At 41.4% G+C, this 25057-nt stretch overlaps 1 long non-coding RNA gene across 3 annotated transcripts in view; it reads left to right on the top strand.

Moving 5' to 3' along the window:
* The window catches only part of LOC131494297 (uncharacterized), a 152822-nt gene that overhangs the window by 5066 nt on the left and 122699 nt on the right, over positions 1 to 25057 (top strand). For 2 of the 3 annotated variants that reach the window (XR_009253300.1, XR_009253299.1), the window contains one exon: positions 20534 to 20692. The exons of the other annotated variant lie outside the window; for it this stretch is intronic. This is a non-coding gene — a long non-coding RNA (uncharacterized LOC131494297). The remainder of the gene's footprint in view (positions 1 to 20533; positions 20693 to 25057) is intronic. 3 annotated transcript variants of the gene reach the window in all.

Below are 25057 nucleotides of genomic sequence, written 5' to 3'. Positions count from 1 at the left end.
ACAAGGGAAAAGAGAGACCAGAGATATGAGGATGAATTATTCAGATTTACCAAGTGTCACTCAAGCTGTTCTGTTTTGAAGATTCACTCATTAATGTATTCATTTAGTTAATCTTATTAAATATCTACAAGGTGTTTGATAGCATAAAATAGCAGGACAATGTGTTTAGCCTCAAAAAAGCTAAAAATCTGGCTGTGAAAAAAATATCTATGGTGCAATGCATATTGCAATGAGGTTGTAATCAACATAGAGAAGGACGAAGAAGGGTGAGAGCCATCTCACAAAGGAGATGATATTTAAGCTAGGACTTAATAGATGAGTAGAATATTTCCAAGTCAACAAAAACAGGACTTTCCAGACAGAGGTAATAGTGTATGCTAACTCATAGAGGTTCGGTAGTTTCTTCCCAACTCACATGTATATGAAAACTTAATACAAGAGACACCATTAAAAATTAGTGAGGACCCGGGCTCTGTGCTGACAGCTCAGAGCCTGGAGCCTGTTTCAGATTCTGTGTCTCACTCTCTCTGACCCTCCCCTGTTCATTCTCTGTCTCTCCCTGTCTCAAAAATAAATTTAAAAACATTAAAAAAATTAAAAAAAAATTAGTGAGGATAATGAAATGCTTTAATAAACAAATGTACTTCAATAAATGATGCTTAGAAATGAAATATCTGTGGAAAAATAAAATTGAACCTTTACCACTATACACACAAAAAAAGTAAATTTGTGATAGATCAAAAACAAAAAAAGTCTAGAAGAAAGTATGTATTCAAAAATATATGCATCACCTTGGGGCACCTGGGTGGCTCAGTCGGTTAAGTGTCCAACTTCAGCTCAGGTTATGATCTCACAGTTAGTGAGTTCGAGACTCACATCGGGTTCTGTGCTGACAGCTCAGAGCCTGGAGCCTGCTTTGAGTTCTGTGTCTCCCTCTCTGTCTCTCTGCCCCTCCTCCCTTGTGCTCTGTCTCTCTCAAAAATAAGTAAACATTAAAAAAACATGTATATATATGCATCACCTTGAGAAACAAATGCACACATTATTGAAGAAACTATAAAGTGGCCTGTATTCAAATTTAAGCACATGTTACACAAAGGACACCATAAACAAAGTAAACAGACATGCCACAACATTGGGAGAGGACTTTTGCAAAGTGTATAACAAAACAAATTACTATCCAAAAATTTTAAAGGTGCTTACAAATGAGAACACATACACAAAACTCAGTAGAAAAATAGGCAGTGGCTGTAAATAGGTAATTCACAGAAAAGGGGGGGGGGGGGGAATTGTCCCATAAACATACGAAAGGTTGCCTAGTTTCCCTCATAATCTGGGAAAACCACAATTAGATATAATTCCAGATTTAATTTGGCAAAACATAAAACGTTTGGTAGCAGCAGATGTGAGCAAGAGTATAGAACAGTGAAGCTCTCATGCACTGTGATGGAATTAAAATTTGTTTGGAGAATAATCTAGTAATATCTGTCAAATTTGAAGATTCATATCTCTTTTATCTCATCAACTTCATCCCTAAATTCTAGTAGATGTACCCACGGAGATGTGTAAAGAACACAGGTTACAGCATTTTTGGTTAATATAAAAAGCTAAAAGAAACCAGAAATAAAACATAAGTGTCAGTTGACAACAGAAAACATATGCCATTAAAAATCAGTAAACCGGGGGCACCTGGGTGGCTCAGTTGCTTAAGCCTCCAACTCTTGATTTTGGCTGAGGTCATGGTCTCATGATTCCTGAGTTTGAGCTCTGCATTGGGCTTCACACTGACAGACAGCATGGAACCTACTTGGGTCTCTCTCTCTCAATCTCTCAATCTCTCTCTCTCTCTCTCTCTCTCTCTCTCTCTCTCAAAATAAATAAACTTTTTTTAAAAAATCAAAGGATGCCTGGGTAGCTCAGGTGGTTGAGCATCAAACTCTTGATTTCAGCTCAGGTCATGATCCTAGGGCCTTGGGATAGAGCCCCCTGTCAAGCTCTGTGCTGAGTGTGGAACCTGCTTAGGATTCTCTCTCTCTCTCTCTCTCTCTCTCTCTCTCTCTCTCTTTCTCCTGCTTGTGTGCTCTCTCTCTCTCTAAAATAAAGTAAAAAAAATTTTTTAATCAATAAACTAGACCTATGAGCATCAATGAATAAACTTTAAAAATATAATAGGGACCAAAAATTAAGCTTCAGGTTGATGATATCATACATGAAGCGTGGAAAGATGCAAAACAATAATATTTTCTTTGAGGAGCAAAAATACAAAACACATGCATGGCTAAAAATAACAATGCCAAATTCATGATCATGGTAGCCCTGTGATGTTTTCTTTAAAAAAAAAAAAACAGAAAGAAAGAAAAAATTCTGAATCAAGACAAGTACCTATATTTGTTAGATGGCCTTCCACAGTTTTCTGTGTGTTCTGCATGCAGTACATTGTGGAATCAAGGTTCTTGGCTATTCATATGAATCTCAGGAATCATCTAAATGGAATGTTTCTCAAAGACTACAATATTTGTGGTAGTGCTATAACCAGTAAAGAACACAAGGGCTACACGGGTCATGGATAAGGGTAATTCTTCTTACTGTGAGGGTGGCCATTGGCATGCTTCCTTGTTTATTGCTTACTGTTTCAAGATTCTTATTCATAAGCATGAGTCTAATATTTTAACAGGATAGGAAATTCTCAGCAGTTAGGTGTAGGTTAATGCTTACTGTAATTTGTGAATATGTAAATTATGAAACTCAGAACTCAACAATTGCTTCACAGACAGGAAAGTTTTCTTAGTTGAGCAAAGCGTGGAATAAAGTAACACAGACCTTCATATTTGTCTTTGTGTGTATGTGTGTGTTGTTGTTGTTGCTGTTGTTGTTTGTTGCTTGTGTATTTTTGACAATTCCTTGAAACATTTAAGCAGGGCTCAGCAGAGGAAGCTCTCTCTGCTCCACTTGGCATTTCAGGAGCATCTCAAAGGCTAGGAGCTGGAATCTTCTGAAGGAAGGCTCATTTCACTGACTCACTCACTCTCTAGTGGCTGCCGCTGGCTGTTGGCTGAGTCCTTAGCTTGGGTTATCAGTTGAAACCCTTCCTCACAGCAGGGTGGCTGTATTAGTTTCCTATCATTGTTTCAACAAATTAAAACAAACTTAGTGGCTTAAAACAACACAAATGGGGGCGCCTGGGTGGCGCAGTCGGTTAAGCGTCCGACTTCAGCCAGGTCACGATCTCTCGGTCCGTGAGTTCGAGCCCCGCGTCAGGCTCTGTGCTGATGGCTCGGAGCCTGGAGCCTGTTTCCGATTCTGTGTCTCCCTCTCTCTCTGCCCCTCCCCCGTTCATGCTCTGTCTCTCTCTGTCCCAAAAATAAATTAAAAACGTTGAAAAAAAAAAAAATTAAAAAAAAAAAAAAACAACACAAATGTATTAGCCTGTAATTCTATAGGCCAAAAATCCGACTTGGAGCTCACTGGACTAAAAGGCAGGGGTTGAAGCACTGCATTTTTTTCTGGGGGCTCTAGGGGACAATCCATTTCCTTTTCCCAGGTTGTAGAGACTCCCCACATCCCTTTCTTTTGACCCCCTTTCTCCATCGTCAAAAACAGTGACATTGCCTCTCTTGGTGACTTTCTTCCATGATCACATCTTCCTCTGATTGACATGCTCCTGCCTCCCTCTCTGTGAGCCCTCTTCTGTGGTCATGGCTCCTTCTGACTCTGAACTTGCTGCTCCTTCTTCAATATTTAAGGGCCCTCGTATTACATCCAATCTAATCTCATCTGAAGGCCCTTCATTTAATCACATCTGCCAAGTCCCTTTTCCCATACACTGTACCATATTCCCAGGTCTCGGGGGTTAGGACACGGGTTTGTGGAGCCACTACTCTGTCTACTACAGTGGCTGAGTGCCAAGGATGGGCATCATGAGCAAGCCAGGTAGAGGCTGTATTGCCCCTCCCGCAGGAGCCACAAAAGACGTGTAGCATCACCTCCCCCGCATTGCTACTTGCCACGGTGGTCGTACTGTCCACACAGCTTCAAGAGGAGCGAGAGTTGACTCCCTCTCTTGATGACGGGAGTTCAAGATTCTGGAAGAGGAGTTTGGAATAGAAATACTGCTCTGAGCATTTTTGTCAAATACAACCTCCCACAAATAGTATAATAGATGAAAACGCCACCTCTCATGTCCAAATGCCTGTGGTAAAATCCCGGCCCTTCTCAGTGGCAACAGCAGTGTGTCCTTGAGAAAATCAACCTTGCTAGTGTCAAACGTCTTCATCTCTAAAATGAGCATAACGGTTGTCCTATCCCAAAGAATAGCAGTAGGGATGAGATAAGGTAACCTATATAGAATACTTCTCATGGTGCCTGGCTAATGGTGTGACCTCAAGAATTGTTGCTATCAACTAGCCATATGCATTTAAGCAAGTGACTCAACTGCTTCGCAACTCAGCATCTTCACATGTAAAACAGCGATGAGAGTACTTACTTCACAGGATGGTTGTAAAGATTAGGTATAGTTGACAGGTAGCAAGTATTCAAGAAATTTTACACACAAATAATCATAATTAGATACACATTTACTTAAGATTATATATACAATTATAATAATTAAATATGATGGGTTATATCTAATCACTCCCCCAAGGAAGCGACATCACCTTACAAAAAACAAACAAACAACAACAACAAAATAACAAGAGGTGGAATTAAAACCGTAAGACCATATGTACAGAGCTGCGAAGAATTTCAAAATTATTAGTTACACATAAGTCTTTAATTAGGAGTTTCAGACGTGTACCACTATGAAAATTGTCTACCGCATTGATACTGTGAGTATAGTGGTACAAATGTGCGCACTGATTCATCGTAAATGACTCGGGTTTGCTGGATATGGTTTGGACAGCAATACTGATAGAGAAACAGAGTCATAAGGAGAGGAGGAACGACGGTCACTGTGAGGCTTAGATGAGCGCTAGTCCAGTGCAGGTTGTAAGGGACTCAGAGAGCCGTATCTGTGTAAGGTTCTCGTTGAACCCAGCCGAGACTGCTGGCAACAATCCCTTAACCACATTCAGATTAGAATGGCACTGTCTAGAAACAGACTCCAAATTAAGTCATTTTTGTCTTCAGCAAGTTCTAGGACTGCTAGATAGGATGTTGGTAAATGCATGAAGCGAAAGTGATACTGTTTGTAAACTTTCTACAATGCCTTGCCTTTTTTGTCTTACTGAGGTAGAAAGTTCTTTGTAGAAAACAAGATGGTGTGTGTTGGAGGAGAGTTGGCAAAGGCACACAGCTCTTCCAAGACTCTCCAGGATCAGGGCTCTGTGATGTCACCAGCAAATTCACTTTCCACCAGGGTCAGCTTCATGGACATGTGACGAGTGCAGTCATACATGGCCTTGAGCTCAGAAGGACCTGGGGTTCCTCGCTCTGTAGTCACTGTCTTGGAATTATTAATCATTTAGTCTTTGAATTTGTGTTTTGTAAGTGAAGTCTGATAGGACAATAGAGCATAAGGAGGTGGGGCTCGGAGCCTCAGCTAACATGTGGTGCAGCCTCCTGTTGCCCTCCCCCACTCCCTGGCATGAGTTCTTGGCAGCCCAGTCCCCACCTTGTGGGCCTCAAGCCCATCACACCTCATACTTCCTCAACCAGGGGCAGGGGCAGGTTAGTAAGGGAAGTCCCACATTCTTCCATTGCCCTCCACCCCTAGAGTGGGGCGGGGGGTGCTGGGTATGGACCTGGAGAAGTTTGGGGTTGTATAGGCCTTTACCCCACAGTATCTTGGGGCACGGTAATGTGGTGGCTGCCCTAACTCAGGATTGTCAGCTTCATAGGGCATTTAATGGGTGACATATTGGGGGGGGGGGGGGGGGGGTGGAACGCTTTTATCCACTCCTGATCAAGTTTGCTAGCATGTCCATCCTCTATGAGGTTAGAATCCCTCAAGGTCACCTGTCCCTGTGGCATGGGTGGCCAGCGTGCAAAAGGGAGATTGACCAATAGGTCTAGTGGCTCAGGCTGAGCCCTCGGTGCCTGTGAGGGTCTATACTAACCCTGTGTATATTCACCCACCTGAGGCAGTGCAACATTAAAAAGTTAATGAAAAATGTCAAAAGGTTAAGAAAGACATCTTAGAAGAAAGAGAAAAGGTTATATTTTAGTAATTTTAGTAACACATTTTTCCTTAATTTTAAACAAGCCACCCCCCCCCAAATTTCATTTTGCATCAGGTCTTGCAATTTTTTTTTTATTTTTTTAATGTTTATTTATTTTTGAGAGAGAGACAGAGCTCGAGTGGGTGAGGGGCAGAGAGAGAGGGAGACACAGAATCTGAAGCAGGCTCCAGGCTCTGAGCTGTCAGCACAGAGCCCGACACGGGGCTTGAACCCATGGACCAGACCCCAAGATCGTGACCTGAGCCAAAGGCGAATGCTTAACCGACTGAGACACGCAGGCACCCCAGGTGTTGCAAATTATTTATCCAGCCCTGCAAAATAATCATTTCTTTCACCTCATTTTCCTTCGTGGAAGTGAAGGAAAATGCAGTGCAGGGGGCCATACCATCGAGGAGAGTAGTTTCGCTAGTCTGAATGCAACAGTCCCTAAAGTAAATCAAATATGGCTTCAATACTAATCTCTGAAAGCTCTCTCAAAATAGTCTTTTCAATGGATGCTGGCGGGCAGTCTTCAATTAAATTTCCATTGTGACTCATTTCTGTGGTTGGCTCTTGGCACTTTTTTAACTGAAAGCAGACCTGTAATTGGTTAAAACGGCATAATGATTTTATGGATTTTTAAGAGTCCTACTTGCTTTTGATTGTTTCTTTCTTTCTTTTTTTTTTTTTCTTTGTCATAGCTTTTTATTTATCTTGTTACAGGAGTGATAATGGTATAGCCTATCTCATATGGAGGTTAAAATGTTAAATTTGAAAGACTCCAGAAAGTAACCCAGGGTCTGTCCCCACCAAGGACTTTGCTCATGTGAGAGAGTTGTCCCTTGTTAGCATAGACAGCCTCTTCCTTTAGGTTTGAAAGGACAGACTGCCACACAAGCTGAGTGGCTACAGGATTTCATATCACAACCTACAGTCCGGCTGGAGAACAGTTAAATTCTCCCAAAACAAATTTTGTTTTAAGTGCATTTATTTTCTGTTTGGTATTGGATTCCCACAAGTCAATACACATCATGGGATGTTATATAACATTCCTTCCACTTGTATTTTGGGTCCTTAAAAAAATCTTAGCAAGGTGTGCCTATTACACTACATACATTCTTTTTTCTTCTTCATTTCTTCACTTGTGTTAGCCACATGTTTCAGTGGCATCACAAAAGAACCAGACATTTGAACTGAAAGTGCTGGCAACCTTTTTATTAAACTGCAAATTTTATTTTCGGTAAACTAGTAGGTGGTTACTATGTAAATGCTAGTAAGTGGCATAATGGGGGAGGGAGGTGAAACTGGCAGGATTTGCTAGTAAATTAAACATCAGGGGTAGGAGAACAGCAGACATAAGGAAGACTCGTAGGTGTTGAGCTAATCGGCTGGGATGACAGTGCCATTTACTCAGAGAAAACTGTTGAAGGACTAGTTTGGTCGAGGGGCATATCAAGGGTTCTTTCTTGGACTTGATGAGATGACTGCTAATATCTAAGTGGAGAAGTCGGGATGCAGTTACGTGCAAAAGTCTGGATCAAAGTGGGGATGTCCTGATGAATGCATAAATGTGGGAGCTAATAGCCTTATAGGTTTTTAGGTAAAGTCATGAGAGCTGAGATCACCTGAGGACAGATTGATTTAGGAAAAAAAACAACAACAACAGCGAGTCTGGGCCTATGCTCTGAAACATCTCAACACTCACAGAAGAGCCAGCAAAGCTGACTGTGAGGAGTTCTTAGAGAAGTTAGTTGACAACAGGGAGAGTGAGTGATCACCTAAGCCAACAGGAGAGGGTATTTCAAAGAGGGTATGGTCAACCGTGTCAAATCTGAAGAGGAGTCAAGAAAGCAGAGAGAAGAAAGGAAACCATGGGATAAACTCTATGGCAGTCATTTCTGACCCTACCAAGAGAAATATTAGTGGAATGGTAGAAAAGAAACTTAACTGGAAAGGTTAAGAAAAAAGAATGTACACAACACTTTCAAAATGTTTTCTGTGAAGGAAACCAAAAAGTTAATGCTAACTGGAGTTCAACTCATGTTGCTTTCGTCGATTATACATACTACAAATAAAGGTAGTTGTTATGGGCTTACTTTGGTCCCCCACCCCTTCCCCCAGCAATTCATGTGTTGAAACCCTAACTTCCATCGTGACTATATTTGGAGAAGGGGCCTTTAGGGAGATAACTAAGGTTAAATGAGGTCATAAGAGTGGGGTCCTAATCCTACAGGACTGGTATGTTTTTTAAGAAAAAGAAGAGACAACAGAGATCTCTCTCGGCGGAAAGGCCACGTGAGGACACAGCGAGAAGGTGACTGTCTATAAGCCAGGAAGAGAGGTCTCACTAGAAATCAACGCCGATGGCACTTTGATCCTGCACTTGCAGCCTCCAGAACTGTGAGAAAACAAATCTCTTTGTTTACCACCCAGTCCGTAGTATCTTGTTATAGCAGCCCAAGCTAATACGGTTGCTTACACAGTATATCTACAAAGCTTTGTTCAAATAAAATAGTGATAATCATAATGGCTTCATGTTAACAAAATATTTCTCTATTGATATTGACCCCAATTCTATATTCTTTTCTAGTTTCAACCAACTCATCCTCTAGATCATCCTCTATTTTAGCAAATGTACCAAGATTTAACCATTTGTTCAGGACAAAAATTTCAGAGCCCTTCCTTGATTACTCTCCTTCTCTTCCATGCCAGCCACACCAAGTCCCATCACAGAGGAACCCTGATAGCCCATCTAAAATGTGAACCAAGTCTTACCTTACCTCTGTCATCAACATTCAAATGGTGTTCTTTCTTATAGAACAAAATCTAAAGTTCCTGCTGTAATCACAGTAGGCTGCCATCATCTGCCCCCTTGGCTCCCTCTCTACATCACATAAGAAACAACCTGAAAACTCAGTGGCTTAAAACAATACTTATAATCCCTTAAGTGTTTGTAGCTTGGCTAAGAATTAGCTGATCCTGACAGGACTCATGTGGGGTTGCTTGCCTGGGTGGCTCTGTTCTTAGAGGGACCAGATGACCAGTCTGAGCTCTTCTCATAGGAATAGAAGATGTGTGTTTGAGAGAGAGCACAGAAACAGGGAAGGTCTCTTAACACTTAGACTCAGGACTGGCATATTGTCACTTCTACTTTATTCTATTGACCAAAGCAAGTCATATAGCTAAATGCAAAGTCAAGTCTAGGAAAATATACTACTCCACTTAAGAGGAAACTTACAATATATCACATGGCAAAGAATGTGTATGCACAGAAGAACAAACAACTTGACCAGCAATGCAGTCTATTACATACTCTGATCCAATTTCCTATATTTCTTACTTTTGTTAACTTGACTTCAAGGCTCACACTTGTTAATCAAGCTGCTATCTCAAGGCCTTTAGACTTGTGTTTCCTCCTGCTTGAGGCATTTTTTCTCTAGATTCTCACATGGCTTTTATTCATTCATTCAGGTCTCTGCTAAAATATCATATCCTCAAAGGTTCCCATGACCAGGGGTTAGAAAACCATGGCCCACAGACCAATTCATACCCACTGCTTAGTTTTGTAAATAAAGTCTTATTAAAACACAGTCATCTCCATTCATTTACTTACTACCTATGACTACTTACATATCACAAAGGCAGAAGTGAATAGTTGTGTCAGAAACTATGCCAGAAATCTTAAAATATTTACTCTCTGACTTTTTCCAGAAAAAGTTTGCTGACCCTTACTCTATCCCATTTTCTTACTTTATTTTTCTTCTTTATGATTATCTTTTGACATTACACTGTATTTATTTGTTTACCTGTTTATGATTGATCTTCTTCACTAGAATCTAAGTTTCTCTAGGGAAGAATTTTGTCATATTTACTGCAGTGCCTCTAGCCCTAAAAATGTGCCAGGAACTCAGAATTATATTCTCATCCCCTTTAAGTCTTTGCCTAAATGGCACTCCCAAGTGAGGTCTCTCCTGACAACCATGGCACTCTGGGCCCTCTTCTCTGCCTTATGTGTTTTCTTTATTGCCTTCTTACACAATACTTAACTTTCTTCATAACTTTATCATTAATGACTGACTCTCACATGAGAATATACACTTCACAGGGGCAGGGTCCTTATATGAAATGCTTGCTTGGGACAGTGCCTGGTACATAAGTGCCCAATAAATATTTGCTGAATGATTGAGCAAATGAAGATAATTTCTTAGGAATGGAATTGAAATTGTTTAATTTCAGAGAATAAAATAAATAATATGAAGTAATGATATTATTCAGTGTTTAGGGGAATCCTTGAGAAGAGTCTTTAAAGGAGACTCAAATCCTCCAGCACCCCATGCACTGGGTGTTTTTGTTTGTTTGTTGTCATAGAATGGATGAACCTAACAGCTTATGGATCAGGGATGTCTAGGTTATTAGGACCTTGCCTGAAAGTCATGCTGCCCATTAGCATCAAGAGAGAATGGAAAACATCAGCAAATACTCTGTTGATGGTGCCTATTTAGATGCCCTATGTGCTAGCTCTCCTCAATAGTCATATTTCAATAAAGAGAGAAGAACATCCCCCTTGTACTCTACATAAGGTAAAAGGAAATTCTGACTGGATTTCAGTCAAACTTCATGTTGCCAGGGGAATAATAACAAAAAGTAGGATGTCAGCCTATCCCCCCTGCCCTCACTAGAATGTTAGAGGGATCATGAGAATAGCTTTCCTGCGTCCTCTGTTGTCTCACTTCTCATTCTCAGAGTGAGCAAAGCCAACCGTGGAGCCAAGTCCATTCAGAAGATAAAGATTATTACTTTCGGGAGGCTGGAAACCATTCATGTAATACCCAGATGTATCCAGATGAGCGGGGTGAAGGAATGGTTCTCGTTCACTTATGGGGCCTGCAGTGTGGGATTTTCAGCAGCAGCTGCTTGAAGTCTGGATGCCCAGTGGATTCTGCCCCCTTCTCAAAACTGAGGAGGAGGAGGATATATAAGGTCTTTGGTCACACAGTCTAGTGGAACAAATAGCCATTGGGCGGAGACTTTGGTTGACAGTGGTTTTATCATTACATGTCATAGCAGATGCAGCCAGTGCCCTGCCATATCCCCTTGCACTTAACCCTGGAAGGTGCAGTAACCCAACTTCCAGCTGCCAGCGTCCGATCTTCTTTGCCTGGGGGTTTTCTCTTTCCACAGGAACCCGTGTGGCCACCAGCACAGACCAGAAGTGCAGGGGAATTAACAATCCCCAGGAGCAGCCCTTAAACAATGACTGGCAGGAGCTGGTGCATAAATACCGCAGTTCCCTCACCTTCCAGTGAGTTAAGGTTGGAATGTGTGTTTTACACGGAACCCCACAGTTTTCCTAATGAGCTCAAGCAACACTCACCACCTATGATGACTGGTTTGATAATGTGACTCTTATTGTCTCTTTTCACTTTCTTATCTTACTTCCCCTACACCCACCCGCACTGGGGTTTTCTTCTAGCTCCCAAATAAACTGCTTGTTTTCAAGTTATTGTGTCAAGGTCTGTTTCTAGGGAAACCCAAACTCAGAAACATGCTTACCCAAGTCATATTTACCTTTAATTTCCTAGCCTAACTTAAATGTGTGCCGATTTTATTTTTGTTTCACGTGTGAGAGAAAACATGCTCCCCCTGAAAAACCATATCCTCTTCTTAGTGGATTGAACCCTTTTGGGAACCTTTAGTATTAACCTTTCTAGTAATAGTAACTTTCTTAGTCTTGGTTATAAGTGGACATGTTATTGCAACCTAAAAGCCTAAAAGTTTTAACAAAATACCTGTAGGTATGTTAACATTTAGATTGTTCATATAAATTTTTTAGACGTGATAGTTCTTTTATAAAACTCAAACCCTTTATTTTATACGTGAAAACTCATTAGGTGGTATAAGATTTAGTCAGTGATTTAGCTAAGATCTCACTGCTAATTGGCTTCACAGCTGAAACCGCAAGTTAAATTCAGATATTGCTTAAAATAAATATTATTTAAGGTCTAGTAAGTGCTCTACACTCATCCTGTGTTCTAGGCTTTCCCAGTGGTGCCTGTTTTGACTATCTGATAAAGTGCATTTCTGGATGGTTAGGAAGAGGGATTTGTCTTGATTTCTTTGGTCTCTGTTCTCCTTCTTACAAACAAGAGGGTGCTAGCTTTCTACCACAGAACAGCGTCCTTTTTGTGATTTCTGCGTTTACCTGAATACCCAGGGTTTTTCCGTTCAAGGAGGAGGAGATGTCCTTCCCTTCTCTCTGTGCCAGTTTCTGCTGCCCCCAGCTGTGGAAACAGCCATTCTCATGTCGTAGCAGAACTAATGATCTGCCTCCAGGGACCCGAGAGAGGCCTCTTGCCACCCTAGATAAGTGCATATGGCTGGTGTGCTTGTATATTTCTGCTCTACCCCCCCCCACCCCCCCATCTCAGACTCAGTTTCTGCACTTCACAGACACTCAAGCCTACCTGCCCCATGGGCATTAAGCCTGTGGCAGTTCTCACCCATCAGTATGGGTGTGCTCCTGGCTGCAATCAGAAAGCCCTAGCAGCTGCTGCTGTGGCCTCATCTTGTAACACCCCAGGTTGCCCCAGCCTCCTGCAGGGGCTGGGTTTGGGCTTCATTCAGCAAAGCCCCATCATCATCACGTCCGCCTCATCGGGAGCCTCAGGCTGCACTACAGGCTGACCTAGCTGAGCTCGGGAAGGTTCCGGCTTCCCAGAGGAGTGGTTAACCCCATCCAAGAGTATCACGTTCATGGGTTTTGAACTAAAATAGTTTTTGGTTGACAGCGCTTTGAACAAGGACATATAGTACAAACATTTTGCCCATTCTAGAGACTGGGCATCATAATAGAGAAAGCCTAATGACATACCCAGAAATACTTATTGTACCATGAATAGCTTTGAAAAGCACAAAAGCTAGTCTCTTGATTTCATCTTATCTTGACTTTTTTACTGCCCTGTGTCCCTTTTTTGTTTGCTTTCCCCTTTTATCTGTGGGGAGATGTATAATGGTTAATTTCTTCCTAAAGAATAATTCATCCAGGGTAGTACATGCTGCATACATCTGCGAGGCTCTTAAGTATTTCATGCATTATGTGGCCCAAATGGCTACATTAGGAAAAAAAAAATCCCAATTAGTGAAATTTAAATATGGAATTTCTTTGAATTGCAGCTCTCCTTTCATATGTTACAACATCCTGATCAATGGCACCAAAAAGCAAAAGGTTTCTCTTATTGCTATATATTTTTATTTCCCTCCAAATATCAATGCCACATCAACTGTTAATCTGAAAAACCTCATTTAATGTCAGCTTGCTCACAGTTATGAAAATTCAGGTAATGTATTCCTGTTACTAATTGTATTTGAGAAAGTGTTATTAATTTCATATATCAAGTTCGTAGTGGCCATCTGTTCCCTCCGAACTGCTGCGTCTCCCTCCATCTGCCCTGTTTTTCTTCTGCTAATCGGGTGGCAAGGGCTCAGATGATCAGGAAGTTTCTCTCTGACTTTTGATTTGTCACTCATCATCAAGCCAGCTGTGCGTTTGTAACAGACTCCTCCGACGGGTGGTGGTGAATTTAAATCTGTCTGGTTTTCTTGTTGTTTTTTTTTTTTAAATAAAACTTTTTTGTCAAAAAATGTTTAAAGGAAGCCAGATTGTATTTTCTACACTGTAAAATGTGCTTTGCTGCCACTAATTTGGCTGCATCTGCACTCTCATGAATATAGATGAAGGTGCACGGCCAGGATATTATTAGGGACTGCGGCGAGCAGGGAAGAATTTTAAATGCGGCAAGATACCATAGTTTAGATTTCTGAGAACATTAGGACAAACTCGCATGAAACTGCTGACATTTGCTAGCTTTAAGTTCAAGATGAGTTTTTGAATCTTAACCGCAAATATTCTTCTTTGAATATTTTTGCTTGTGTGTGGTTGGATAGGGAAAAGAGATTGCGGGAAGGATTGTAGGAGAATATGATTAGATCAAAAAGATTTTTAGTTCAAATTTCTTCACCTTGTCTCCCATAAATCACGGACTAGAGTCAGCATGCAAGAGACTTGTTTGAGTCCATGTCCTAGGTGAGCAAGCTGGGTAGGACATTAGCCAGAGTCATTGCTTTCAAGTCACTTGAACACCCTGTGGGATAACATATGAAGCTTACAGACTTGGGGCCTTGAAGATGAACCCACAATACCAATTATTTATTGTTTGTGATTGTTTATTGTATAATTCAGTGCTAACAGCAGGCTATACAAAATAAATGTTTATGAAAAATATTATTCATCTCCTCAGATAAGCATTTTCCCCAAAGTCCGATAGACAACAGCAACACTCAGATGTTAATGATAATTAAATAAGTTTTATTTTGCCTTCAGAATGATTCGGTATCACTAGATACGAAAAATATTCAACTCATGCTCAAAAAATGTGCATTTTAGGAACAGAGAAGACATAAACATAAAAATAATGGGATAGTATCTGTCCTCAAGAAACTCACAATCTACTAACTGTAAAGTAGGAGAGGTATTCTATGACCGTTCCAGTGACAGCTACTAATAAATAGTGAAGCAACAACTGTTGGATAAACACAGGTACAAATCTTCATAAGAATAAATATTCTGAAGGGCACCTGGTGACTCAATCTGTTAGACATCCAACTTTGGCTCCTGTCATGATCTGTCAGTTTGTGGGTTCAAGCCCTGCATCGGGCTCTTTGCTGACAGCTCCGAGCCTGAAGCCTGCTTTGGATTCTGTGTCTTTCTCTCTCTCTGCCCCTCTCCTGCTAGCACTCTGTCTCTCTCTTTAAAATAAATAAAAATAAACATTTAAAAAAAAGAGTAAATGTTGTGAATTACATTAGCTCTAAAACAAAGCAAAGATTTCTAATACCTATTTCATGTCTAATAAGTTTTATTTTTCACATTAAAAAGTGAAACTTTTCTTGAGTTCTCCCTGTTCATAATCATAGCACTTCAACATCAAAAAACCTGTCACTCTCGCTAAATAAAGACACTTGTTCAAAAAGGTAAAAAAAAAAAAAAAAAAAATGGAAATTTACATTTCTAAGTACAAAGATTTTATGTCATAATACCTGTTATGGGTTAATTGTGTCCCCTAAAAAGATATGTTGAAGTCCTCATCCCCACACCTGTGAATGTAATCTTGTTTGAAAATAGAATAGTTTCCCCTTATCTATAAGGGACACATTACAAGACACCCCCCACCCCCGCTCCAGTGAATGCCTGAAAAAAATGTGGATAGTACTAAACATTATATATACTTTTTTTCTTGTACACAGATACATACAATAAAATTTAACAAAATTAGGCACAGCAAGAAGTTAACAACAAACTAATAATAAAATAGAATATTTATAACAATACCCTGCAATAAAAGTTATGTGAAGATGGCCGCTCTCTGTCAAAATATGTTATTCTACTGAATTCATCCTTCTTGTGATGATGTGAGATAATAAAATGCTTTCTGATGAGAGGAGGCAAGGTGAATGATGTAGGCACCTTGACATAGTGTTAGACTGCTATTGACCTCCTGACCAACTGTCAGCTTTCAGACATTGGTTGACCAACTAAAACCATGGAAGCAAAACTGTGGACAATGCCTGCTGTAGGGTCTTTGCAGGTGTAATCAAGTTAAAATGAGATCATACAGTATCAGGGTGGGCCCTAATCCAATATATTTGCTATCCCTGGAAGAAGAGAAGAGACACAGAGGAGACCCGTGGAGAGAACATTGTGTGCCAATGGAGTCAGAGATTGGATGATATTTCTACAAGCCAAGGAACACCAGGATTGCCAGCCACTTCCAGAAGCTAAGGAAGAGGTTGAGGATTCTGTTCTAGAGGCCTGAAGACTCCTGGTCTCCCAAACTGCAAGAGAATTCATTTCTGTTGTTGTAAGTCACCAAGTTCATGGTAATTGGTTACTGCAACCTGAGGAAACTAATAGACCATAACACAATTCAAGAAATAAAAACAGGAGCACCTGGATGGCTTATCAGTTAAGCTTCTGACTCTTGATTTCAGCTCAAGTCATGATCTTATGGCTCATCAGTTTCCCTGCTGGCAACGCGTAGCCTCCTTGGGATTCTCTGTTTCTGTCTCTCTCTCTCTCTTTCACTCTCTCTCTGCCCCTCCCTCGTTTGTGCTCTCTCTCTCAAAATCAATAAATAAGCTTAAGAAAGAAAAGCAAAATATTAGACCTTTTTTTTAATTTCCATAATTTTTGTTTGGTTTTAACATAGGACCATCAAAATTCTCATGTTTCTTGGTCATGAAGAACACCTAATGTGGTCTTAAAGTTTTTTGAAAATGGGTTCTTTCTTAAAAATTATGTTGTTATAAAAATAAAATAATTGTAGAACTGTCAAGTATTTTCAAGCCACCATAATTAGTGACACATGAGAAGCATGGCAGAGGAAATACCAGATGTAAGTTATTTATTTCAAGGGGCAATGATGGAGTAAAATCTTGTATTATCATAACTTCTTTGACCATCTTTCACTGGGAAAACCGTTTTCTTATTTTTCCTCCCAGAGATTTTACTAGGGACACTGGAACCAGACCCAAATCTAGTTCCATTTCCACTTTTTTACTTGTCTTTTGATGTCCTTTATGAAAAACCTCTTTGCATCTCTGCTTCTTTACTAAAAAACCAGAGTTACCAATATATAATTGGTAACCCAACTAACCTCTAGGTAATTTTGAGGGCTTCCAAACCTGTCTAGATTGTTAAGAATAAAAATTTAAAAATTAGCCAAAGCATCCTCCCTGTCTCATGTTGTTGCCTGTTCCCCAGATTTTCCTCTTTAATCCAAAAAAAAAAAAAAACCCACAAAAAACAAAAACAAATTCCAGAGACCCATGGTAGCCCCTTCCCTTCACCATCACCTAAATGTAGATCCCTTCCAACGCATCCGGATCAATTTGTGATTGACATTAGTCCTCCATAGTTCTAAACAGCTGTATTTGAACGTGCCTAAATGTTGCCCTTTCTATACAACCTTTCTAATCAAAGTGTGGTCCTGAGGCCAGCAGCTACCAGCCTCACCCAGAAGTTTGTTAGAAATGTAGACTTTCAGGCTGCTGGGTCAGCGGTAACATTTCTAACAGGCTCTCCACTGATCCCAATGTGCATTCAAGTTTGAGAAGCAGTGCTACACAACACATTATTACTGTTTTCCCTACAAATCTCCAAAGTAATGTCTTACAGTAGGGGACATACCTTTTCCTAGTCTGATAACAGTATCCTTCTCCTTTATTTAAATAAATCACAACCTTCTAATTTTACAGAATTTGTGTCTCAACAAAAGGGTAAAAAAGGCCCAGTAGTAGTGCTGATGCTTTCCTAATGTACTGTGTTCACTGACAGCAAGACCTTGGAATATCCTTAATGATATTAACAGAATATACATTAGCACGGAAGGGAAGACCAGGCCTTTTTAAGCGGTAGTTCTGTTTCCTTCCCCTAGGTAGATAATGAAGTAGATTCACTTTTCCCATGACACTGGGCTGCCTGATATTTTGCTGTGTTACATGACGTGCTTCAGCATGACTAATACATCCCAGCTGGTCTCAACAGCAGGAAAATGTGTCGTGGGGGGTGGGGGGATGGCGGTGACATGGTTAGGAAGTTACGCATGCGCACGCAGAGGAGGCTCTGTTGTGTCTATGATCAGAGTTGGGGGTGGGGTGGGAAGAAAGAATGAATGAAAGGGGGGAAAATGAGGAAATCCCAGGAGTTCTGGAGACTTGAAATTTTTCAAGCTGTCATTTACCTTTGCAAAGTTGTGGTTGGTGACTGTGTTTACAGGCTGTGGATCTGTAAACAGCACATGTGCAAACCGTTAGCTATTGTTTTGAAAATGACAGTATGGCCAATAATTTCAATTTCAGTGTTTAAGCGTGAACCAGATGACGCTATGTTTTATTTAAAACTGGGCATGTATCATGGAGGGTGGAAACTTGTACCTCTTAAACACTTTTATATTGTGTAGTGTGCCATATGTTGCCTGCTTTCAGGTTTTTAAAGTGATTGCCTACTGCCTAAAGGTAGCTTGTCTCAAGATTATAATCCGCATTTTGCTGGAGGGCAGAAGTGAACCCATTAATTTAACAGCACACTAATGGGATTGGTATAAAGGTGTTAATTCTATTCAATATTCCTTAAGGATTAGGTTGAATGATAGTTTGGTAAGAAAGAAAGGGGTAAAGAATCAACAAGAGAAGTATGAGGCCATACAAAAGGTTTGACCAATATTAAAAACTGTCTTCCTATCACCACCACCTAAAAATAAAACAAAACAAAACAAAACCGAAAAAAAAAAAGCCAAACTTGATAGCCAGATGAAGTAATTTCTAACTTAAAATCCTTTTTAAAATCTTAAATTTCCTTGCTTACCTTGTAACTTTAGTTGGGAACAAGATTCTTGCTTCTCATTTACTCTTAACGAAGAATGCATGCTAAGTTTTGCTCTGAGTTATCCTGGGTACATATTCAAGAAGGTTGCCGGATACATATTCTAGCTGAATATGTAACTTTGATAAGACTGGGCCCAGTCAATAAAAGATTCTTGCCATCTTAGACTCTTTTTAAAAACATTTATTGGTGCTCAGCTGGAAGGGAGTTGGCACCTAGTTCTGACATGACATCCGCTGGCTAACTGCTATTGTGTGGTCCTTGACTCCTTAGGAATGTGAGACCGTGTTCTGTACCGTACACATCAGGGCAACGGGACTGAGACACGAGTGGGGGAAGCCTGCCCCATGATTTGATAAAGCTCATACAAATTTCCATCTTTACTTAGAGGAATATTTCTCTAATCGTAGACACTCCAAGGCCTAAACTCCCAGATAATTGTTTCTCCTGGGCTGCTTTCCCAAGCAACTTTGCTGCTAAGATTCCAGTTGTCTCCCGTAGAGGAGGCAAACGTTAGCTCTCTTGTAATAGTTCCACCCCACTAAGTAGGCATCCAAAACACCATCACCACTTAATTCGCTTAATACTAGTATCCATGTTAAACCAATATCTTCCCTTCAAAAAATTGGCAGTTTATAACAGGATTTCTTATCAGGTAATAACTATCTAGGTTTATTTTAAAACCCCTGTCTTGTTAGCTTAAGAAATAAAATCCAGCAATGACAGAAGATTAGGTTTCCCCCCCGGGCGGGGTTCAGACAGTTCCTTCTTTGTGTTTGCCTCTCTTCTTTTGTAAGATGTGATCGGCAGCCTGTACTGGGAGGCCTGTGGGGGAAGAGATTAAGTTCTCCTCAGCTGGCCGTCGGAGGGTGTGGCTCTTTAACATTTTGGCTAACAGATGGTGACAAACCAACAGGTGCACCCAGATCACTGCACCGAGCTTTCTACATCTGCCGGGCGCACAGTGTGCTTACTCTGACTTCCCCCACGCCAGCTGGGGCCTTGGCTCCACCAAGCATGGCCCAGACAAGGTATACAAGGATGGAGGCCCATGACCTTCAACCATTAACCTACTGATATGTGCTTTAGAGGATAAGCGGGGCAAAAACACTTTGATCTGAATGGTATGCAGTGAAAAGAGAAACAAAGAGTGTAGACCCCGGGGTGAAGTGAGGAAGTGACAGGCAGTTTTGGTAACAAAATCCTCTTTTCAGGATTTGACAGCTTCTCTCGTCGGGCCAGATTTCTCTTTTAGCAAGGACATTGGCCTGCATTTATTGCCACCCTGGAAAATTGTTGTTGGATGACTCAAAATTGTTGAATGGAAACAACCCAGAGAATCATTGAGACAATCCCCTTTGCAACAATAGCTAAGCCTTCATACGCTTGCTGTACACAGGGCTCTGCTGGAATTATCCCGAAGCAGCCTCGTAACAAATCTATGGGACGGGCACCATTTCTCTTCCCATTTACAGTGGAGAAACCAAGGCATAGAGAGGCCAAGTGAATTACAATCAGGAAAGAGCAGAGTGATACTTACTGAGTCAACATAATTTAAACAGACATTTATTGAGTCTACCATGTACTGGACACAGGCCTACAAGCCAACTCTCCAAACCAACTTGGCCGGTCACTAAAGCCCCTGCACTTAACAGCTGTGTGGAATAGTCAAGGACCGACTTACTACTTTAGAGCTTTATCTACTTGAAGATGTAGGGAAGAAAAGACACTCTTGGGGGTCACTGTGAGTTGCAACTTCACATATGAAGCCTACTTGAAACGACTGGTTTGGTTTTGGTTTTGGTTTTGGTCTGATTATCAAGGTCCCCGTGTCACATATCACCATGTTTTTTCAATAATCTTCATCATTAACCTTATTTAAAGCCGAGGATTTTGAGACGTAAGAATTCTCTCTCCTACATTTTCATTTTGGCAGATGAGGAAAACTACTCACAGAAGTATATCCTGGAAGCAGATCGTTTGCTTTAAAAGTCGGGAAGAAGCAGATGATCTGAGGAACACTGTCTTCCACATGAGGCTTCATGAGTGGTTTCCAGCACTCCCCTGTGGACATGCGATATGCGGTCTAGCAAAGGTATCGTGATGCCCCCCTAGTGTTCACATGAAGAATGCTGTAGTAACTAGTGGTTCATTGTTTTTTTACTCATCTACAATCCATTATTTTCCTCTTGATGGGGGTTACCTCCTAAGGATTTTGTGCTGTTGTTTTCTGTTGTTCGTTTGTATGTTTGCACTACCTACGTGTCGGGTGTGGTGTTGTGTCTTATATGCATCTTATCATTTAATCTCCTCCTACAAAACACTATGATGTAGATACTATTATTGGTCCATTTTACAGATGAGGAAACTGAGGCTTAGCATGTTTGAGTATCTTGTATAAGATCTCACAGCTGGTAACTACATATTTGTATGGTTTTTGATTATTGACTAGCACTCCCACTGGACTATGTCATGCAAAGACAGAGATTGTATCTGCTGAGATGCTTACATTCACCCCACGGTGCTTAAACCACTTAACAGGGTCTTCATACACATATGCTTAATAAACATTTGTTTAATGACTAAATGAGAGAATAAATGAATAAAGTTGGAGACCAGAATTCAAAGTCATGCCCATTTAAATCAAGAATCTGTCTTGTTAACCACTAGTTATGTGACCCCACATTGCTCAGACTAACTATGTGCTGCTCATACCTAGGTGGTGTTAATCACCACTAGGTATTGTTATGAACCAAATTCTGTCCCTCCAAAACTCCGGTGTTGCAGCCCTAACTACCAGTGTGATTGTATTTGGAGATGTGGCTTTTACGGAGAGAATTAAGTTAAATGAAGCCATACGGGTGGAGCCCTAATCAGATAGCCCTGTTGTCCTTATAAGAAGAGGGAAAGATGCCAGAACTTGCTCTCCCTGTCCACACAGATGAGGCCATGTGAGGAAGAGCAAAAGGGCAGCCACCTTCAAGCTAGGAAGAGAGGCCTTCCCAGAAACTGACCCTGACACACCTTGAGTTTGGCGTCTAGTCTATAGAACAATGAGAAAATTTCTGTTCTTTAACCCACCCAGTCTGGTGTTTCGTTATAGCAGCCTGAATGGACTAATACAACTACCATGACTCATCTGCTTTCTTTCCTTGTTCCTCTTACTCTCCCCTTTATCAGAGTATCTTTTTTTTTTTTTTTTTTTTTTTTGGATATCTTCTAGCTGTTTCTGTTTCTCGGTCTTCAAAACGCAGTAGTAGGGAATTGCCTTCTTCCTCCATATGCACTCTTTTTTCTTACCGTTTTCAGCACAGAAATGCAAGTTAGCAGCTTTTTTCTGCCTTTCTGATCATCATTTTTCTTAGGAGGAATGAAATACCAAGACAACTGAACGCCTGTTTGATGCATATAAGCGACATGGATTCTCTGTGGTTGGAATTAACTTCCTGCATTGACAGACTCTCCAATTTCAGAGTAGCTCCCCTTGCCATCTCCCGCCAGGTCTGTATTATAGGGATGATTTATTATGACCAATGTAGAGCAGCACCAGTCAAGAAGAGGAGGGGGTAGAGACTTGACGATTGGACTGAAAGCCTAGGACAAAACTATGAGTTGGAGATCCTGTTGCAGCTTTTGTGTCTGACTTTGAGTGGTCAAGTGTACAAAATCGATAGCAAATTAAGTCGTAATTAATTCACCTTCTAGTTTAGAATCAGGAGGTTTCTAATCACCAGGGAATCCAGCTGGGGTGTCAGTTCTGGAAACCGGATAGTAAGTAGGCACGTATAAAACACAATGAAGAAAAGATTCCGGTTAAGAGTTTATGCCTAAAAAGGTATAGAGTCATTAACCCGAGTAACCATCAAATCTGAACTAAAGAGGAAGGTCAGAAGATACAGTCAACATGGGTCAGTAGGCTGGGTCAACATGGGAAGAGGAAAAGTAATCTAGAAGGACTGGCCCAGGAACCTAGGTGTTATTTACAAAAAAAAAAAAAAAAAAAAAAAAAAGACTATATCCTGGGTTTGACTGGCAACAACAAGCCACATAAGACAACAGTCAAAGCCTCTGAAAGCACACAAGCTCCCAAAATAATTCCACCTATTGCAGGAAGAATACTGAGAGCCATGATATGTCCTTGCTTCAGTCATAGTTTGCTGAGGAATTGGGGAAGGTCTGAGGCGGTGAGCTAGGATGTGAGCCATGATGCTGTGAGGATGTGGGGAGCAGGGAGCCAGGGAGAGCTGAGGCAGGGGACGTAAGAGGCCTGATCACAATTCCATGATCATACCCTGGAGCAAACCATTTCAGAGCTAACTAATTAGCAGCATGCGGTGGGGGCCGGCGACCATTGTGTTCCCTCCTTATCCCCCTGGGACTGTCAGAGTTCTTGGCACAAAATGGAGGCTCGATATATGTGTTAAATGAATGCACGAATAATATAATACAACAAGAAATGTGGATCTTTCAACTCCAAACATTTAATGGTGAATTTCTTTGGTTACTCCTTTATCATAGCCCAGTTATTAATAAACACTCACTTGTGATTTCAACTTCCCTTTCTGTGAACAAACACACACAGTGCCAAAAGTGATTAGTCCCGTCAGAATACCCCCCTGGTGGTTAGCTCCATACTCCCGGCCTCCTGGGAACTTAAGATGTCCACGGTGGGCACACAACATCCCACGGAACGTCGTCCAGGCCTCAGGGCCCCAGGTTGTGTGGGCTAGGTTGTCGCTTGCTCATTGACTGCTGCTCTTAAAGCCTGGTGGGTTTTTCAAGTGTAGTGGGATGGAAAACTCAGTTACTCTTGATGCAAACTAAATAGTTATCTATCAAACTGTGAGTCCCTCTCTGCTCTGTGGGCGTATTTAAAATTAGGAAGAGCACAGCAGCCACTTGTCTCAGTGAACGCAGCAACTCGCCTTGGGCCACACAAGAACAGCCAGGCACGTTGCCAGCTCCGGCGGTGACGGCGGGTTCCGGGGCGTAGACTCAGGGAGCCTCATTTTGAGTGCTAGATGGATCTTTGAGCAGCGCACGTCTGCACAGGCTGCAAAAAGATCCCCACGACAGTATTAACCCCACAGCTAAGATTAGCTGAGAATGTTTTTCGATCTTCACAGTCATAATCTGCTCCTCGGGTGAGAACTGAGCACCAAATGCCAGGACACTGTGAGAACAGGTGTACCGACCTCCACCTGGGACTTAGGGAGGGGAAGTAATGAGCTAAGAATGGCCGAATCAGAAGTTCCTAGGTAAGCAAGCTCTTAAACAAGTGTGCCTGGACTTATGGAGCTTGAAAATGCCCTCCTTGGCATGCCGCCTGCAAGGCAGCTTCACATAAAGAAGCGCTTCATAAAGTGTGTTTCACGGAACACGGTCCCGCAAGATGTCTGTGCAAAAGCCGCATGCCTTAGCCCGCTCCAGCACACGAGCCCGTGAAACATCCTGTAGTAAAACACTCTGTGTAGCACAAAGCTCCGGCTTACTTGACCGTGAAACTATATTTTATGCGATTAGCTCTTAACATCTTTCAAAAGAGTTTTCAGTTGTACACACTTTGGAAAACACCGATCTCTAAAAGAGAACTCGAATATAGTGTCTTACGGAAACTGAAAGACAGCATTTCTGAGACTGCCAAAGGCATATCTACACAGAAGCTCTGGCCTCTGGGGCAATGGAATTTGATATTCCCCCTTCCCATTTCATTCTCCTGTCCTTCAAGTCTGAGGCATTGCTTTTGTTGATGTTAGCTTGGATCAAATACATACGTAAGTGAATCGAGATTCTTACCTATCTCCCTAAAAGACCACTGCCATAAAAATACTTTTGTTGAAGCACTTGAACTTCTGGTCCCTAACCGTGAAGTAACGCAGGGATCCACCCAGTGCAATGCAGTAGTTTACTTGTGTAAGAACCAAGAGTAGGGCATTAAAGATTCTCCCTGTTTTGAGAAAGTGTAACTCTGACCCAACTTCTTATTAGTACCGCTGGGGCCTACGTGAGCATGGGAAGCAGCAGAGAGAAGGGTGTGTTGACCTAGGCAGGAGATCTTTACCAAGGTCCCTTTGGTCGCTCTTCTACAAGCCAGATGTCCAGCTTCACAGGTGTGCTCTCTCCCCAGTCCCACAGGACTCCACACTTAACAGGACTCTGGGCTTAGTTTAATACCCTGCTATTAGAATTCTTGGTAATTTTTTAACAAGAGTCCTACATCATCATTTTGCACAAGGCCCTGCAAATTAGGTAGCTGGTCCTGCTCCCCAACGCACCCCCCCGCCACCTCCCCGGGGAAGGCGAGTCTATCTTCTGGTATCTTCTTCAGAAGGGTTACTCCCTTGGCCTGTCCCCAGCATACCAGCTCCAGCTGTCACCTCCACTGATCAGTGTAGATGACTTTTTCATAGCAACACTTGAAGCAACTTGAAGACGTCATCATGTAGTAGGGGAAAATACG

Source organism: Neofelis nebulosa, chromosome 14, assembly GCF_028018385.1.
Source record: "Neofelis nebulosa isolate mNeoNeb1 chromosome 14, mNeoNeb1.pri, whole genome shotgun sequence".
In the NCBI taxonomy this organism is placed as follows: Eukaryota; Metazoa; Chordata; class Mammalia; order Carnivora; family Felidae; genus Neofelis; species Neofelis nebulosa.
The sequence above is the reverse complement of the archived record's forward strand: the minus strand, read 5'-3'. Positions and strand labels throughout refer to the sequence as shown.